Source organism: Haematobia irritans, chromosome 3 (assembly GCF_050003625.1).
Source record: "Haematobia irritans isolate KBUSLIRL chromosome 3, ASM5000362v1, whole genome shotgun sequence".
Lineage (NCBI taxonomy): Eukaryota > Metazoa > Arthropoda > Insecta > Diptera > Muscidae > Haematobia > Haematobia irritans.
Genome location: NC_134399.1, coordinates 80,096,142 through 80,117,134, shown reverse-complemented (window position 1 = coordinate 80,117,134; position 20,993 = coordinate 80,096,142). Strand labels below are relative to the sequence as shown.

The window sequence follows — 20,993 nt, the reverse complement described above, 5'->3', positions numbered from 1 at the left end:
ATGAATTTTGCTCTTCCAAGGGGCTCTGGTGGTCAAATCTGGGGATCGGTTTATATGGGGCCTATATATAATTATGGACCGATTTCGACCAATTTTTGAATGGGAGTTTGAGGCCATATATTAACACCACGTACCAAATTTCAACTGAATCAGATGAATTTTGGTCTTCCAAGAGGCTCCGGAGGTCAAATCTGGTTGTTAGAGTCCATATACTAACACCATGTACCAAATTTCAGCCGGATCGGATGAAATTTGCCTCTATTAGAGGCCTCGCAAGCCAAATCGGGGGATCGGTTTATATGGGGGCTATATATAATTATGGACCTATGTGGACCAATTTTTGCATGGTTGTTAGAGACCATATACTAACACCATGTACCAAATTTCAATGAAATTTGCTTCTCTTAGCGGCCTCGCAAGCCAAATTTGAGGGTCCGTTTATATGGGGGACTATACGTAAAAGTGAACCGATATGGCCCATTTGCAATACCATCCGACCTACATCAATAACAACTACTTGTGCCAAGTTTCAAGTCGATAGCTTGTTTCGTTCGGAAGTTAGCGTGATTTCAACAGACGGACGGACATGCTCAGATCGACTCAGAATTTTACCACGACCCAGAATGCTTTTTTTCACTGCAATGAATTGGTTATCCCCTATGTTCCACTAATGTACAAGAGTTCCAAATATCAAAAAAAAGGCAAAAATGTGAAAAAATATTGATTACAGTGTCTGCTCTCTAAAAATCGTGCAAAATTTGTTTCATATCGGTCCATACTTATATATAGACCCCTTTAAAACAGATCCCCCAGATTTGACCTACGGATCAATGTGAAGGAGTAAATTTCAACCGATGCGGTCAGTATTTGCATTTTAATAATCATGCAAAATTCAGTTCATAATGTTATAACATATAGCCCAAATATAAACCGACCAATATTTTAATTCTGTAGCATCAGGAAGGAACAAATTTCAAACGATCCGCTTGAAATTTGGAATGTGATGTAAGTATATACCCTCTAACAACCATGCAAAAAATGGTCGATATCGGTCCATGATTGATAAAACAATTGAACCACTTGTTTTGTATGATGAAATGGTTGAACATTTTTATAAATAGTCAACTGCATATATATTTGTATATAAAACAATATTTGATGAACACGAGTATACGCCCTTAGGCTAAAGATATATGTATGTGTTTATCCCACTAAGAAATTGTCATACGATCTTATGGCATCCTTGAATGTCCACAAGCCAAAACAAAAAAATACATCAAGGATAATGACTACTACAAATAATGGAGATTTAAGATAAACATAAGGAAATTCTCCCAGTAAAAATCTACACAAATAAACCTATCGAGTGTGTCGAGGTGTAGAGAATACTTTAGAGCATACCTTGTTCTCACTGAATCTTTCTTTCTCTCTATTGTCGCTGTCAAGAACATATCTTCCTTTTTGCTACCTGTGGTGTCTTTAGAAGGGCAAGTATGGTAAAAATCACTGTTACTCGCCACATGATGTGCAACCTGAATTTCTTTATTGGTTTTTCTAAAACGAATAAGTATCTTACAATTGATGAGTGCCTGCCCGCTAACACCTACATGGTAAAAACCAGTATTTGAGAAAACTGTTATTGGATGTGATTGTAGCAGGGATGAAAAAATCAAAAATTTCCATTGTTCTACTTAGAACCAAAATGTGTACATTTTGGCACCATATTGTAGCAACTTATAAGAAAAAAATGAATGAAATAGATGAAAGAAGTTTCTTTTATTGTTTTATCATAACGATTTTGGAATTTTTAAAACTGTTTCCTTGTAATATATTTGCTTCCATTGCCTCATAAAATTGTAGTATGTGAATGCAAACAAGCAATTTTTCAAAAACTTTTAGATTGTAATAATATCGTTTAAAAACCTTGTAGAGTAATATCTGCTCTTCGCATATGATGCTTGCTTCGAAACATCTTTACCAGGAGTTGTTGAAGCCTGAAGGTATTAACGTCCGTAGCAATACTTATACTCGTTGGGAATGCTTCTATTTTAGATTTATATCCGTTCATTTAAGAATATATCGTAGACCGATCTTCCGGTTTATGTTAAAGACGAGGCATATTAATCTAATTTTATTATTATTATTTTAATTTTATGGGAATAAACAAATGGTGACTCCATATGGATCTCTTTTCTTTTCACTGGATGCTACGGTTTGGAGCCACCGTGGTGCAATGGTTAGCATGCCCGCCTTGCATACACAAGGTCGTGGGTTCGATTCCTGCTTCGACCGAACACCAAAAAGTTTTTCAGCGGTGGATTGTCCCACCTCAGTAATGCTGGTGACATTTCTGAGTGCTTCAAAGCTTCTCTAAGTGGTTTCACTGCAATGTGGAACGCCGTTCGGACTCGGCTATAAAAAGGAGGTCCCTTGTCATTGAGCTTAACATGGAGTCGGACAGCACTCAGTGATAGGAGAGAAGTTCACCAATGTGGTATCACAATGGACTGAATAGTCTAAGTGAGCCTGATACATCGGGCTGCCACCTAACCTACGGTTTTTATACAACTTCCCTGATAATGACCGATTTGATTGATTGTCTTGTGATTTTTATATGATAGACTTTACATAACTCGGTCTACCACTGTGACTTTTTTAGCATTTGATAAACACAAAAATATTTTTTTTCTGATTCAATCACGAAATTAATTAATCCAATTAATTTTTTAATTGAAATGTATTCAATCACGAAAATGATAGTATCAATCACAGTTTTAATCGGTCATAGAAAAAATTCTTATTAAAATATTAATTGATTTCATTAGCAAACTTCTATTAATTTTTTTGATTGATTCAATTAAAAATTTAATTGATGTTGATTGCAAAACTCAATTAATTTTTTAATTAAAAAATTTAACTATTTTCAATTATTTTCTGAATTGGCTTAGAGTTTTTATTTGGATTAACAATTGATTGTTTGAAATACATTTTTAATTAAAAATTAAAAAATATTCATCACTTTCTTTAACTGACTTAGTCTTCCGAATTTGATTAAAAAGTTAATTGTATCAATAAATTTTTTAATTAAAAATTTTTAAATTTTCAATCATTGACTTAATTAACATAATGTTTCTATCTTGATTAAAAAGTTAATTGTATCAATTAATTTATTAACTGAAATTTTTTTCCAACTTCAATTAACTTTATAGTTGGAAATATTTTGGTGATATTTTTTTCTGTGTAGGCACTGAATAATCCAAAGTGTATCAAATAGGCCACTGCAGTATTATTGTATTTGCACTAAATTTTGTACACATGTACCAAGTTTTGCATCCCGGTATTGTAGGTTTCTATCTTACAGTTACTCACATCAAATCCAATCACAAATCTTTGTTGTACCATGAACAAATGGGTTGTTGGAAATCATGGGTACTATTAGCTCAGGTGAGTATGGGATATGAAAAAAGAGATTTTTGAGAAGCTGAATATGAGATAGGTTTGTGGCAGTGTTGCCAACTCCCCAAGGCCAAAAAGCACCAAAAATATATTATAAATTCTAACATACCACCTTCCGCCACAAAATCGAAAATTAAATGCCCTACTAAAAAAAAAAAAAAAAAAAAAAAAAAAAAAAAAAAAACTTCCGAAGATGTATTATAGAACTTTTGTGAATTGAATTTTAAGAAGTTAAGGTGGGTATTACGATCGAGTTTAGCTGCTAAAATAGTCATTTTTCACAATTACTTTTCTATAATAATTAATTTTAAGGAATACAAACTTTGTGAAAATTTTCTTTTAACTATTCCCCATCAAGTTATAATAAAATTTGCAGCACATATGCAGAATTTTATGCCTTTTTTCCTGATATAGTTTTCACTTTAGCGGCAAAACTCGAACATTTTGATCAGTGATGTTTTTCAACTTTCAAAATATTAATATATGGAAGCAGTCTATTGCTTATTTCAGTTGTGCGTGCTTTTGTGAATTTAATACAAACGTTTTTAATGACATCTTTACCAAATTCACAAATTCGACACTCATCGCTCGACTTTCCTACAGAATACCCTAAATAACAATATTAATTAAAAAATAATCTATACCAACTTCATTACAATCAAATTCTATATTTGGCAATAAATTTGATTTTCTTCGGCTCTTGAAAGTCTAATCAAAATTTTTCTATCAATTAAACTTAATACTGTTCAAAATAAAAAAGCACCAAAAGCACTAAATGAAAATGCCAGAAAGCACCAAGTTGGTGCTTTTTTTGAAAAGGCACCAAAAAGGCAATTTGGTGCTTTTTAGAAATCAAAAAGCACTAAATTTGGTGCTAAAAGCACCAAATTGGCAACACTGGTTTGTGGGTTTATGTCACAGCGCAAGTGTATGTGTATTCAACAGCATGTGCTAAGGCTTCGTTCGTGTTATTTTTACTTGTTTATATTGAAATGTGTATCTGTGTGTTTACTTTGTATATCTGTGAAGTTGTTGTTCTTTGCTTATGCATTGAAATGCACAACTCTTAGAAACATGTTTTATGGTTCTGTTCCTCTTTGTAGTTGTCCGGTTCAATATGCCTTCGTTGGTATTGTACAAACACTTGTGCAGTAACACTCTTTCAGGTAGTTATAAGGGGAGTTTGTTTACTGTGTGTTAGTATTTGTTTCGATATTTCTCAGATCTCAGTTTGGTATAACCAAACAAGTTTTCAGTTTTAAACGAAACTTATAAGAGAACGGTCGTAAGTAAAACTCGACGACGCAAGAAATTGTTATAGTGTGTTGTATACAGTTTCTAGAGCTGGAGTTAATGTGAGTGTTTGTGTTAGCGAGTGAATAAGCGACTTGGTTTTGTACTCAATACAAAGAGCGTCTATGAAAATAGACGGAAAATTTAGAAGAAAAAAAAAAACAACGATAGCATTTTGTGAGAAATGTTTTTTGGCGCCGAAGACCAAAATTCAAGTGGAAGGAACATTTGTTTCCTCATCATCAATACATAACGAATATTGAAATAAAAACAAATCGAGAAGAATAATTAGAAACAACAAAAAGAAAAGTGCTCAACTATTTATAAACCAAATGAAAACATATTGAAATAAATTTGTGAAATATTGAAAATGAAAACCATTTTTTCCATACAAAAAGAAAGGAAATTATGGTACAACGCTTTGTGGAAATAAACGCCCCTTTTTAAATGCTGTCATTGGATCTGTAAGAGTTACTTCACATAAATTGGATTATATACTGCTGATCATAGCATATTTTGTGGATTACCAGAGTCTGGTTTGAATAGTACAAAGTAAGTCAGAAATTTGTCAAGTTTTTATACTCTTGCAAAAATATGGAAATATTGATTTTGTTGTTATTGGAAATTTAATATTTTTGTTTTTAATATCTTTCTTTGGAGAATTTAATAGAGGAAATGACTACATTATTAGCATATAAAGACAAAATAGATATAATATTGGTTACACATTTATATTTTGTGTAAATAGGCGTTTAAAATTCTGTTATTTACCGGTTTTTACAACAAGTCTTTCAATTCTAAAATGTTAGCTTGTCTCAATTTTACGTGATTTGTAAGGGAGTATTTAGTAAATTTCTTCAATTGAAATTTTATTTTGGTTAGAATGGGAGCAAAAGTTGTATGTAAAGAAATCAAAATAAATAATTTTGGAATATTATTGGCTTTAGAAAAATCTGGGATAGCTTTGGATCACTATTGATTGATCAATAGATGAATCGATTTGTTTTGTCTCATCCCATATTTCTGTGGGGGTTTGTCACTAAAGTATTACATCTATTTTTTTCCCATCGACTTGAAAATTCTCATATATTCTTAGGTTAGGTTAGGTTAGGTGGCAGCCCGATGTAGCAGGCTCACTTAGACTATTCAGTCCATTGTGATACCACATTGATGAACTTCTCTCTTATCACTGAGTGCTGCCCGATTCCATGTTAAGCTCAATGACAAGGGACCTCTTTTTTATAGCCGAGTCCGAACGGCGTTCCAAATTGCACTGAAACCACTTAGAGAAGCTTTGAAACCCTCAGAAATGTCACCAGCATTACTGAGGTGGGATAATCCACCGCTGAAAAACTTTTTGGTGTTCGGTCGAAGCAGGAATCGAACCCACGACCTTGTGTATGCAAGGCGGCCATGCTAACCATTGCACCACGGTGGCTTGTCAAAATATTGGTATGTAACAAATTAAATGTCTACGTCCAATCATTTTTATGAAATGAGAATATTTTCGAGCGAACAACTTTTCGAATAAAATGAAAGGAGTTACGGTTTTATTTCGATATATCATATATTTAAAGTGCATATTTAAGAATTTGGAGACTTTATTACATAATTTAAGAATATTTTGCATGTGTCATTGCTAGTTGTTACATATATCCAGAAGATTACTTACGGAATTGTTAGAGTCAAGTAAACTCTACCAAAACATAATCATATCATGAACTAATATAGAGTTAGACTGGCTTTATTGTCATATACGCGTACACAAAAAAATATTTTTTGTCTTCAATCACGAAATTAATTGATCCAATTAAGTTTTAATTGAAATGTCTTCAATCACATAAATGATAGTATCAATCGCCAAAGTCAATTAAAAAATTAATTGATCCAATTAAAAGATTAATTGATACAACTAATTTTTGAGATTGATCTTTGTTTCAGTTAAAAAATTTGTTGAACCACTAAAATTTTTAATTGAATATTTTTCAAAACTTAATTAAAATTTTAATTGGAAAAATTTTGAGATATTTTTTCTGTGTAGGGTTCACCTCTTTTGAGTGATTATTGGCATTTTCATGTAGCTTTAATCCTTAGTTAAATTGAAGATATATTCGAGCGGGTTAATATTAATTGAAAAATGTTTAGAGCTTAAGTTTCTAACTGATATATTACTATATGGATAGGATTGCAAATATATTCGTTGTACAATTTGAAAGTTGGTTAGTTGGCCTTATTATAATGGATCTTCAAAAAAATGCTGGTTAATATAGAGAGCTGGTTTCACTATTTCTGTACAGCAAATAGTTTAAATCTTATAAAAAATTATACAATTAATAATATTTTTTGTAAATCATCGTCATCGTCATTTTGAAGGTTCTTTGCCCCTCCTGACCATTAAACTTGACCAACTTTGTTTGTTGTTTGGTAAGTCTTCTATCAAGTTTTTGCATATATATTATATGCTTATTAAAAACAAACTATACAACCCCTGAGGCTTTCTTCAGTTAATTGAAATGTTTTGAAAAAAAAGACTCAAAATAAAAAACAATAAATAACCAAAATTGAAGTTCTTCACATCTGTTCACTACCTAAAAAATAATTTGCATTTAGATAGCTTCAGGTATATGTTTTATAGTCAGTCAAAACAAATGATATTTTTTTATTTTTTCATTACGTTATTTTTCGATAATAGTTTTTTTTTTTTTGATTAACAATCTAGACAATATGTATTGATTTTATCTCCATATTGATTGACAAAGAAATTAAGAATAAGTCTTAGTGGTTTTCTTAAGAAAAAAGCGGTTTTTAGATCTCCCCACCAAATGATGTAAAACCAAACGACAAAAGTAGCAAAGAGACACAAAACAAATATCATTGACAGTTGTTTTTTATTCCAAAGGAAGACAACCAAATTTCCGGTTTTCTAAAGGCTTTTGTTTACATTGCGGTTTGTTGTCTCGATTCGTTATAGTAAATTTGAGTTACGGTTATTTTATGATTTATATTGACTTTTTTGTTGATAAATATCCGGTGTAGCTATAGTTTTCTTGATTAAATATTAATTTTAGGGGAAATTGATGATGCTTTCGATTCTATTAAGTTGAAATGGGTAATTAACCATTTGAGTGCTTGGTAACAGAGCGTTTCTTGCTGTAAAATTTAGAGCAGGAAATTTTCTATCACATCCGTTACAAAAAGGTGATTTATTTTTGATTGACTACAATATCGCATATTGGGATTTCATCGCTTGTTTTCGAGATATATAGTATAGGTTAGGTTAGGTTGTAGAGGATGACATCAACTTTTGTCATCCTCTTTCCATTTGAAAGAAATCTCAAAACAACCAACAAGAGGCCCTGATGAATGCAAGTATGTTCCTTATGCTGCACTCCCGCAGATCAGTGAGAGCCTGAAAGAAAAAGGAGCCCATTATCTTGTTTCTTCTAAAGGATAAAGCTGGACACTGGCACAGGATGTGGTACGAGTCCTCCATAACTTCCGAGTCCAGGCATATATGGTATGGATTGTAGTCAAAATTAAACAACCAAATTTGGAAAAGTGGACTTTTTAAGTTCACTTTTTCAAGATTTTAAAGTACAAAAAATCGTATAATTTTACACATTCCTGTTTGCCGTATGGCAAACATATATTTTGTATTATATATTAGTTAATATATTTTAAACTAAATGAAAATTTCTACTCATATGCTCAGAGATACCTTAGAAATATTTGCATCATATTCTTCCTTTTCAAGAAGCCGACTTTTTCGTTAAAGTCGATTTTAGCCAACATTTATTTGAATTTTTTTTTAAATCATCAAAAGTCTGTTAGTCACATTTGAAGATATCAAAAAGTCGTCTCCGACTTTGTTTTTGCAAACAGTCTATTAGTCGAAAAGTCGACTTTTTTATCTACAGATAAGAAATAATTTTATTAATCATTATATTGAATTACTTTACAATATCACTTATACTCTCTTATGAGTAATAAGAGATAATACAAAAAATTTACATGCCCATAATTTTACGTGGTAGTTATTAGCTAACACCAATAAAAGAAAAAGAAAAATAAAATTGAATGTAAAATACAGTAAATTGATTATTTCTTTGTAGGAAAAGTTTTTCGATATGACAAGCGCCATCTGTCAAGATCAAAAGCTTTCCTCGCCCAATAAAATGTATTTGCCGGGATGAATCCCGGCAAATGATTTGGCAATAAATTGAAATTTAGAACAAATACCATTCCAAAGTAGACAATGTTCCGAAATGTTAATGATGTAGATTTTAGTGTTGCAATAAAAACCTGCAACACAAAAGTCATCGCTTGAAAAAAAGGATTTTTTTTGAGGACCGAGGGCCACTAGAGTTCTGTGTGACTATCCTATTAAAAATCCATGTTATTATTTTAATTCATGGATATACAAATTATTTGTACCTTTCTCTACGTTGACGTAGATATTTGGCTTTAAGCTATTCTAACAAAATTTCTTTCATTAGTATTCATATTTTTGTGCAAAACTGGCGGCACTCCTTAAAATCATAAACTAAACATAATTGAAGTCGTGCATACAAGTGATAATTATAGAAAGCAGTTCTTTGCATAAAAATTTACAAACAACAGATATTTCTCTTCATCCAATCAAAACAGAATACCAAAATATGTTTTTGCATTGTACTTAAGGGTTTGAGTGTTTTTTTCAGAATTTTGTTTTATTTCTTATAGGCTTGGTAGCTCATAAAATATTCACAACTTAACAAAGAATATGTCAACAACATTGTAGTGGTATAAAAGAGAAGAATATAATTCATAAAATGGTATATTAATAAAGCAACAGAAAGAAAACCCCACATAGAAAATATCTCCATGTGTACTCTATTTAATATTCGTTGTCATATCTCTGGTGTAAAACAAAAGACTTAAGCAACGAACTTTATTTAACTCTTTTTTTTTTCTTTTTTCTTGGCCATTTGTGAGTATGAATGTAAGAGCTGTTTGTTATTTTATGCATACATTATGATTTTATTTTTGAGATTTTACAGGCCCTAAGGCCCGGCCTCACTTGTTTGAGGCTTTAGAAAAATTGATTTGAAATTCTTGTCAATATTTAAGTATATGACGATTATGCAAATGTTGAAGTATTTTTCTGTTTTCCTTCTTTATGTTGATATAGGTTTTGATAGAGTTTGTATTTTGGTTTTGTTTTTGTTGTATTTATAAGTGGCATGTTTATTTTGGGTAACGTCTTCCATAGGAGGCATTTCATGTTGATGTATATCCATGGGCAAAGTGTAGGTTTCTATTTGATCATCAATAATTTACGCTAAGTTATGCCTTATGAAAATGTGATTTGTATAAATATGGCCAAAGAATATTAAATATTGAAAAATTTTCACTTTGAGGTCTTAGAGTAATGGAAAGGAAATTATAAAAGCGATTATTATAAAGTAAAGGGTGGTAACTATCATGAGAGGTGTTTAAAGGTATATAAAGATCTAACCATGGGATGATACACCTAATGACTATAAATTAATAAATTTTGAACACGTATATCACTATAAATTTTCTAATTTAACCAATAAAAAATTATTTATAATATTTTTTTTTGAAAACAGTTTTATCCTCTCCTTGGAGCAATTACTAAAGTGCCAGCACAAATTTCTTTTACAAAATCTCTTTTTACAAAATGCTGCTATGCATTTTATTTAATACCCAAATCCCAAATTATCCATTTGATCCCATCTTTAATGATTGTTTCTATAGCCAATGTTTGGATTTTGTTTTTGATTTTAACACCTGCCCTTTTTGTTCACATGGGGATTTATATTCTGACTTGGCTTAACTGCTTTCAGTTCGTTTTGGATTTGTGGGTACAGTTTTCTTAGCTATATAGCCATGAATGTTTTTCTTTCGTGATGCTGCTCATTGGGATTCTTTAAAATTTCCACCACCTTTTTGGGTTTTAAACAAATTTTCTTCTTTTGGGACGATCTAAATGGCGATGACGATGTAGATGGTGCCCATGATGATGCTTATCCATTTGAGGTTCCTTTTCCATTGGTTTAAAGCCATCAATCGTTTGATTGTTTCTCGTTAGTTTTGTGTCTTTCAATTTATTGATGCAATACAAAATCGAGGCTTACATCACGTTTTTCTAATGTCTCTTGTTGCTTTGCTCTTTTGTTTTCACCCATAAAGGTTAAAGAAACATTTCTTTAATGATTCAGTTTCAATTTTTATTAGTTCTTTTAATTTTCATTTGAGTTTAAGAAATTATTTTGGGTTTCTATTCAATTCTCTTTTCACATCATGTGTATTGATCACTAAATGTTAGATTACAATCTGAATGCCTTTTCGTATACAGGTACCTGCTGGTTTCGGAATCATAAATAAGATAGCTTACACTATTTGATTTGTCTTTTCGTTATTGATTTCATGATAAGCATCGATATCAACTTAATTTTATTTTTAGAGTAAAGAAAATTCTCTGAAATTAACCCAAATAACTGGAAAATATTATTACTTTAAATGTAAATTTTGTATCAAATTTAAGGTAATTTGTTTTAGCAAAAATTTCAAAAAATGAATTTATATGATAAAAATAGACTTGAAGTTTTTTTTTTATTTTTTTTTATATGGTGTTAGTAATTAAATTTGTATCTAAAATTAATAATAAAAGTAGGGAGCCACAGTGGTGCAATGGTTAGCATGCCCGCCTTGCATACACAAGGTGGTGGGTTCGATTCCTGCTTCGATCTAACACCAACAAGTTTTTCAGCGGTGGATTATCCCACCTCAGTAATGCTGGTGACATTTCTGAGTGTTTCAAAGCTTCTCTAAGTGGTCTCACTGCAATGTGGAACTCCGTTCGTACTCGGCTATAAAAAAGAGGTTCTTTGTCATTGAGCATAACATCGGCAGCACTCAGTGATAAGAGAGAACTTCACCAATGTGGACTGAATAGTCTAAGTGAGCTGATACATTGGGCTGTCACCTAACCTAACCTAATAGTAAAAGTAAATTTATATTATAATTAAAATTAAAATTAATGATAAGCATTAAATATAAAACTTGAGTTTAAATTAAAGCAAAACAAATTGCTATTAATATAAAAATAAAACAAAAATTAAAAATATGTTTAGGATTAAAAATAAAATTTAAAAAAATGTTTTATTAGTTTTAATTTTAATTGAATTTGTAACTTTAAATTAAATCCCAATTTTATTTTTAATATTAATCAAAAATTTCCAGGAAAAAATAATACACAAATTAAGCAAAAAGATTTACTAAATTCGTACTTTTCACAAAATAGTTCGTTATTTATTTTAATTTGCAAATTTTATCAAAAATGCGTCCATTCGTATGTCACTAAAGACATTCTTGCATTTTTTAACTCCAATTTTTTTCCTTCAAACTACAAAAATTTCTTTAACAAGTGAAAAAAAAAAATAATTATGTCTAATAAATTTTCTTGAATTTTTCGAAAAATATTTACTTAATTTTGTTATTTTTAGTTAAAATTTTCTAAAAATATTAAAAATGTTCAAAAATTAACAAACAGTTTTCTTCCTGGTGGGTTCACTGTTTCTTCATTGTATAAAGACCACACAATTTAATTGCATTCCATTCAGTAATACAATCTTTATTTTTATTTTTGTATATATTTTACAAAATTTTTTAGAATGTGTCCGTATTTTTTTTTTTCTTGTTTCCCATAATGGATTTTTTTATCATGGATTAATAGTCGGTTCGCACAATTATTGCGTTCTTTGTTGGTCAATCAATACCATAATTTATATTATTTCATAATAAAAACAAGAAATATATTTAACATTGCAATCTATTAAAATTTGTTTACATTAAATTTTCTAATTAAAATGAGCATATTTAATGAATTATTGCAAAAAATCATAACTTTAATATACAATACCGAAGAAATTAATAATTTATAATGCTACCATATAAATAATAAAAAAACAAAGAGTCATCAACGTCATATTTCTTAGAAATCTACAATAATAATAACAGTCAAAACTAATCAATAATGCCGCCACAAACTGCAAAACAAAAAGTTGATAGTAGAAAAATTCACAGTGATTTTTATTTTTTTTTTCTCGTTTTGCTATTATCTCTCTGCTATAGTGTCTATTTCTCCTATATGAGAAGGGGTTTTAAGATAGACATTTTAATTTTATAGTTTAAATTCAATTTCATATATTCCATTCAAGGTTTACCAGTTTTTGTATATATTTATTTCTTTTTCTAAGGCAAAAATAATACTTGTTATTTTTCGTAAACTTTGATAGGGGTTAATTTGAAGAAAAACACTGAGTCATTTTTTTGGTATAGAATTGATTTTAGATGACAAATATATGACAAAAAAACCACTGAAAAAACTCAGTATAAACTGAAAGAGGTTAATTGAAATTAGTGGAGAGACGTTTTAGTTTTCTTTACTGAATACCATATAAATCCCATAAAACATATTTTGAGAAATGTTTGAAGACAAAAACCCACAAAGGGTTTAGTTTTTTCTCCTCAACTTTAGCTATTATGCTGGTCGTGTTTTTGTTGTTCTACATATCCCTTTTTATGTTATACATGTCTTCTTTATGTTGTTTTTTTATAACCCTTTCCTGTTTCTTTAAAATTTTTCCATGTGCGTTTCTTGTGTGTTCTGATTAAGATGTCTTATTTCCTTCTCTGTACTTAGAACATTCTAATAGTGTTTGCTGTAGGAAATAAGGCGTCTTATGGCTAACTTTTATTATAATTTCACATGCATGTCTAATTTCTAAGGAAGTTGGTTTTTAATTCAAATAACATTTTCTCAAGTAAAGCTTCCTCTCTTACTCATCGTCATAATTCTTTGGTTCCGCTTGCCTAGCCAAGAGAAAAGATCAAAAAACGGAAGTAACTCCCAGCCTAATGTCTTTGTGTGTGGTATAATTTCTACTACAATAGATATTATGAAATATTAACGGAATACTTCTTATTACATAAAATGATTAAAAATCAGTTATATTTTAAATGAGGGTTCAGACAACAGGTTCGTTTGTCGCCTTTTATGTTTCCTTGGCCTAAGTGGTAGTTTGTCTTTCAGCATTTCATTGGGCAAAATGCCTGCAATTTGTTTATATCATATTTACTTTAATTACTTACTTGGGGAAATAAATGTTTTGGGTTTATGGTAATGGAGCTCTATAAAAATACCATTCATCATAACCATCATAGAACCGTAAACAAGTTGTACACATGGATGGTTTATGAAATAGTATAAGATTGGCCATAAACATTATATGAATACGTGGTGCAATGCCAGCTGTTTATACATGGACTAATTTATGGGTTTAGAGAAATTTGTGAGTCATTATTTTTAAGCAAAATTTTATACATGTTTATGATCTTCAATTTGTTTGAATTTAAGTAATTACAAGTTCATGTTTGTTGCTTAAGTCTTTTGATTTCAACATCCTCTCTTTGAAAAGGAGTAATGCTACCTAGTAAATATTTTTCTTTTTCATTTATTTATGAACAAACATGAAGTCACCGTGTACCAGCAATTCAGCAATAGTCGCAATTGCCATCAGGCGAACCTGCTAAAGAAGGCAAGAACTGTCCAAATTTTTTTTTTTGGGTTCATTCGAGCCCTCCTCTATGGGGTGTCAAGTACTTATTTTCATAAATGTTGCCATAACACTCATCTTTATTAAATGCTGTCAATAATCTCAATTGCCAGTAATACATTTTTTGTGTTGAGTACACGGACGAAAAAGACTGTTTTTCATGTGTTTAGGTGTAAAAATTATATGTTTGGAACTCAAATTTTTTAACACAATATTTTTAAGTGCAAGCATATAATGTTCATAAACCAGCATAATATGTTTGGGACATATATGTTAATATGTTAGAACATATTATGTTTTTAACATAAAATGTTTCTAAATATAATATGCTTAGATGCAAACATATATTAATTTGGAAATAGCCTATAAACATATATGTGTTTAGAAAGAGAGACCTAGAGAGTATACTGCAAGTAAAATAATGGAAGTAAACAATTGGCGCCTTAAAAATATATCCACACAAAGAAAATTTCATTAAAATTTTTTACTACCAGTGTATGCCCTAAGGTGAAACATAATATGTTTGAACAATACAAATAATATTTTGTTGGGACCTATCCTGAATATATATATGCTTGAAACAAAACGTGGGGTATATGTTACAGAAGCAATTTTTTGTGGGTGTATATGTCTCATATATATATGGCAAATAATAAATTATTAATAGGTAACAAATCTTCTTACAAATTAACACAAAATATTATTTAGCACCACTATTTAGATATGTTTTACATTGTAATTTTTCGCAGTGCATATTTTGATCTTGTGGGTGGTCAAACAAAATGAAAAAATTATCAACGATCACAAATTGATTTTTATGGATCTAGGTGAATGACGACTATAATATAAAATAAATTTATTTAAAAATAAATAATTACTGAATCACAAAAGCTATAGTCAATTTTTAACTATAGACAAAATGTTGTCCAAATTATTGTATGAACGTTTTTCGGTTTCTTCCCTTTCTGGTTAAAGCGTGACAGACAAACGCCTATTATTTATGGTTAAATCAACGATGACAGTTTTGAGCAGATAGCTTGAAATTCAGTTTTGCATTTTAGTTGACCTGATTTAACCTCGACGAAACCCCCCAAACCACACGCCAACAGAAAGACATTGAAATTTAACACAATTAATGCCCCACGTTCGAAATTAAAACAAGTCGCAATATTTAGTTTATTGTTTTTTCCAAAGTAAAATGAGACAATTACCATTTTTTCTTACAGTTCTGAATATAAAATGACGAAGAAGAAGAATAAACCCCTCCACAGCGAAGAGAAAATGACTCATTTCTTTGTCATTGGTTTGCCCTGTTTTTCATGCCTTTAGGAAAGTAAAAGAAAGAACGAAAAATATATTGCTGCTATTAAACTTAAAGTTCAAAGATTAGCATCAAAACAAAATAAAAAGAAAGATAAATGACAAAAAAGGAAAGAAACGGAAGTTTAAAGAAACTTAGCTCTAAGGAAATAGGGTACTTGTAGCCACCAAGGAAAGATGAAACTATTACAGAATGGATTTCTAGAACAGCAAAAGGTGCTCATGTTTAAAGGAAGTGAGGGCATCTTAAAGCAGATACTTTATTTTTTTTTTTTGTAAAAAGGGAGAGTAATAGCATAAGAAAAAAAACCTAAATTGTTTTAAATTACTTTAAACGACAGTTGGGGATAATTTTAAGGACACGAAAGCCAACAATAAAAATGCTACCAAAAGTAAGGGTTTACAAAAAAGGGGAAAGTAATACAGAGGTATATGATATAGCACGTGTGCTAAGGGTTCCAAAATTATTGTTCAACAGAAAATTGATCTGAACTCATTTTGAAGTAAAATAAAGAAAAAAACCAAACCCATATCTTAAGCCTTAAAGTGATTATTTAAGCAAACCATATGCTTTAATTCTAAAGAAATGTTTTTTTTTATAAATAACCCAAGTGATCATGAATAAAATTACTTCCAATGTAAGTCATAAACATAGTAATTTACTGAAATAAGCTTGCCACTCTAACATGTGGTTTTTTTAAAACAGGGCTTCTGTTGTTGTTAGTTTTAGTTGTACAATAACCAACTACTGTCACCACAGGGACAGAACAACTTTTTGTTTCTGTTAATTCATACCTATATTTATGACTTGCTCGAATAAAATACCTGTTTTAATGTCTTATCACTCTCGCCTTCCAGACAAAAATTAGATGTCACGAAAGTCTTGTTAGTCTTCTAAGAAAACACAAGTAGTCTTGGGGCTCCCATAAATATTGCCACAAAATTATGAATATATTGTGAACGTGTCTTTTTGATTAAAAATATTTATTTTTGTTAATTTCTTTTTATAATTTGTTTATGGGGTGCAATGAAACAAAAAAAAAAAACGACTACGTCTAGTAAAGAAGACTAGTTATGCAAATACTTGTTTTTTGCTTTAAATGAAATGTCTGTAAAACACGCGTCTTCTTAATTTGTATTAAGAAATTAACATGCACATAATGACTTTTTAAATGTTAAATAATAACAATTGCAAGTTTTTTTTGCTTGATTGAAAAGCTGAAAAAAGCTAGACATCCGCATTGGAGTTTTGGCACTTGCCATTATTGTAAACAAAAGGGCTTAACAAAAGATTTAAGAAAAAAAACAAAAACAAATCGAAACTTCCGCCTAATGTGAACGTCAAAAAACTCGCACTTGACATTAGCATATGTCCTCCCACAATGTTAGTTTGATGCATTTGATCAATATCTTCGCCTTTAAGTGTCATGTTGGATTTGTCTTTATTTGCCGTTGTTGGCTTTGTTAATTATAAAATAATTAATTTTTTCTATATTGTTGGCAAAATTAGTATGGGTGTCAAAAGATTTGGCAAAAGCTTGGACCTTGAAAAGTATGATGTATACACACGAGCTCATAGCCAAATAAAAAAACTATAGAGCAAAAATTGTACACTATTTAATGATATACAATTTCTGCAAATTTGCTTGTTAATATTAGTTATAAAAATCATTAAAAATTCATTAATTCAACACGTACCTTAAACAATTGTAACTTTGTGTAAATATTTATTCTTCAAAAATTTGTAATATATTTTAATTATAACTGAGTACTGACTATTAGAAATAATTGAGAAACATGTTTCCTCAATTAGCACTTCGCTTCAAAAACTACGTGTTTCGTGTATTTCAAAAGATGTTTTACTGACAAAATGGAATCTGACAATATCTGATTTCAAAATGAAAACCAGATATGGTTGGAATTATATATTATAATAAAAATGTTAAAACTAGTAAGATCCTATTAATCTAACAAATTGACTGAAACTAAAGGATTAATGTATAAGAAGAAGTCATTCTATTGAAATGATAATCATGTTGGATTCAGGTTATAAGTTTACTTCGCTTCATCTTATGTACTGTGCCATCACAGAAAAAATATCACCAAAATATTTCCAATTAAGAAGTTGATTTAGGTTGAATTTTTTTTCTTCAACTAATAAATTAATTGTTTTAATTAACCTTTAAATCAAGATGTAAAAATTAATTTAATTCATTTTAAATAAAAATTTTTAATTTTTAATTAAAAAATTAATTGATACAATTAATATTTTAATCAAACTAATGGTGTTTTCTTTTCTTGTAAAAAATGCCCACCTTTTTTGCATTTTGCCCGGAAAATGAGCTTTTTAGGTTCTTTTCGAAAAAAAAACAGGCAAAAGTCTTCAAATTCTGTGCCAAGTAGAGAGGCAAGGTTAGGTTAGGTTAGGTGGCAGCCCGATGTATCAGGCTCACTTAGACTATTCAGTCCATTGTGGTACCACATTGGTGAACTTCTCTCTTATCACTGAGTGCTGCCCGATTCCATGTTAAGCTCAATGACAAGGGACCTCCTTTTTATAGCCGTGTCCGAACGGCGTTCCACATTGCAGTGAAACTACATAGAGAAGTTTTGAAACCCTCAGAAATGTCACCAGCATTACTGAGGTAGGATAATCCACCGCTGAAAAACTTTGTGGTGTTCGGTCGAAGTAGGAATCGAACCCTCGACCTTGTGTATGCAAGGCGGGCATGCTAACAATTGCACCACGGTGGCTAAGTAATGTAATTAGTGGCTATAAATTTCATTTAATGTAAACTAATTTTGTTTTAATTGAAGTATGATTAAAACTGGGCATACTATATTTATCTGTTAGCTTTTAATGTTTTTACTTAATTTGATATAATTTCAATTAAGTAATGTAATTAGAGGCTATACATTTAATTTAGTGTAAATTAATTTTGTTTTATTTGAATTAAAATTGTTTTTATTTAATAAAATTTATTTTTGTTTACAATAATATAATAATTTGTTTTTAATTTAACTAATTTAATTAAATCAAATCCAATGTTATTCTGTTTTATAAAAAAAAATCAAATGATTTACTTATTTTTTTATTATTTTGGATTAATATAGGATAAATTATTTTAAACTTAGTTAAATCAAAAGAGATTAAATTAAATTAAAATGAATGGAATAAAATAAATACAAATGTTTTGGCTTATTATAAATACTATAATCGAGTTTTGACTAAGATTAAGAAATTTGGTTAAATGAGATATTGAGCAAATGAAATCTATAAATGCCTAGCTTTATATATTTCAACACAATCCCCTGGGAGATTGCTCTATGCAAAGACAATAAACTCTAGGCTACTGAGGAGATCAAACCATTTACCGTGTTAGTTTCATACTCGAACCAAACGCGTATACGACAAGTATTGACATAGCATTAAAATGCAAATAAAAAAAATTAAGTGCATGAAATAAATTTCCATAAAGGGGAAAATGTAATTTTTTTGTTGTTGCCTAAAATTTAACATTGTTTCATTAAGAAAATTAAGTTTTTCATTTAAAAAAATAAAAACGAAAAACAAAAAAAAAAAATATTACAAACATGTACGTATGGAACTAATATGGTAAATGCAACATCTGGTATGACGCAAGCCAATTTCCTATCTTCCTCAAGTTTATTGTCTTTGGCTCTATGTGTGTCTTATTGTTTTGATATGGTTTGATTTAATTATAATTTTTAATTAAATAGAATTTATTCAATATCATGTAATATTATATATTTCAATCTCATCAAGTTAAGCTAATTTAATTTCATTTAGTTCAATTGATCTTACTTACATATTATAATGCTTTACTAATGCAGTTTAGTTCAACTTAATTTTTTTTTTTTTAGAAATTTCATTGTAAATTTATTTTAATTTAATTTTATAATCGATAAAAGAAATACTTAGTAAAACAGATAGGGTTTATTTTTTCGTTCCATTGCTTAAAATCATTAAATTTTATATTTTCGCAAGTAATGTCATAAGAGTCATGACGTTAACATTGCCATTATTTACTATACCCACACAAATACCATGAAGAAACACTGTAGTAAACAATTTTCCCTATATGTTTTTTGTTTCCATTTCCTCATGAAAAAAGCGGGAAGATATATAATACTTATATCAGCATAATATTTTAAAATATTAAACCAATGTTTTGATCACACTAAGTGGTTCTTTAAATGAAAATTAACTTTACTAAGTACAAACAAAGGAAATCATGTGGTCATCGGTCTACACTTTCAACCGTATATAATATTGTCAAACTATAAAAAAATCCACATTTTACTCATTTGTATACTGAGTGTAGGTCTTTTTCTTGATAAATGCATTTTTGTCCGTTATATCAGTCTGTCCTCCAAGCTGTCCATCTTTTTATGTTCACCAATTTATCTTACTGTACCTGCATTTTTTCCATTTTAATTCCATATGCTTGTTTCTTCACATCACGTTTCCATTATACACACTCACATAAATATTGCTTTGTTTAACTACATGCATATTTCTATTTTTATGCTTATCTAAGCACATTAAAAAAAGGTTTTAAGCTTAATAATAATGACAGCAAAACGAAAACTGAAATAAATCCACAATCAAAGTTGAGTATTATTTAAAAACTTCAAAGGTACTGTCATTCTCCGGTGTTTACAGTGACAGCTAAGCAACGCGTAATGTGAGTAGCTATTAAGCAGATATCAGCCAAAAAAATTGAAAGCAAACGCACTTACAAATTGAGTTTTATATCATAAATATATGAAGAAAGCAAATTTTTCATGGGTTTACATGTCAGTTATAAAGCAAAAGAAGAGTTTAAATTTTTTTTGGATTTTTTCATAGTGTGCCTGCAAGGTATGTTGTGGTGGAATAATTATTGAAAATATATTTGATGTCAGTTTTAAGATTATTTTACAAGGACTACAATATACAAATGTAAGTTTTACATTATTCAATATCATTGAACAGTCATTGAAAATTAATATTAATTGAAACCTTGAGGCGCGCTGGTATGGAGGTAGATAACTGATAAGCAAATAGAAGTTCCGAATTCCATAGTAAGCTTTTATGTTAGGAAAAAAAGAGTCAAATAGTTAATAGTTAATTGTGTTTTAATTTAATTTAAATGAAATGAAATTTCGTTATCCAACTTTTGGGCTTATATCTGTAGTCCTGTTCACATGACAGTTAGAAACTTAACTGCCGAAAAATGTTATAAGATCAATTAATCATTCTCGCCTTTAATAACCCTTTTATTGAGAACAATTTTA

General features: G+C 29.7%; 1 protein-coding gene across 3 annotated transcripts in view; it reads left to right on the top strand.

The window, feature by feature from the left end:
* The window catches only part of ec (ubiquitin specific peptidase echinus), a 275,945-nt gene that overhangs the window by 239,025 nt on the left and 15,927 nt on the right, over nt 1-20,993 (top strand). Inside the window, exon 1 of one of the 3 annotated variants that reach the window (XM_075298693.1) lies at nt 4,737-5,301. The exons of the other annotated variants lie outside the window; for them this stretch is intronic. The gene's annotated coding sequence lies outside the window, so the exon portion shown is untranslated. Of the gene's footprint in view, nt 1-4,736; nt 5,302-20,993 lie in introns of those variants that run through there. 3 annotated transcript variants of the gene reach the window in all.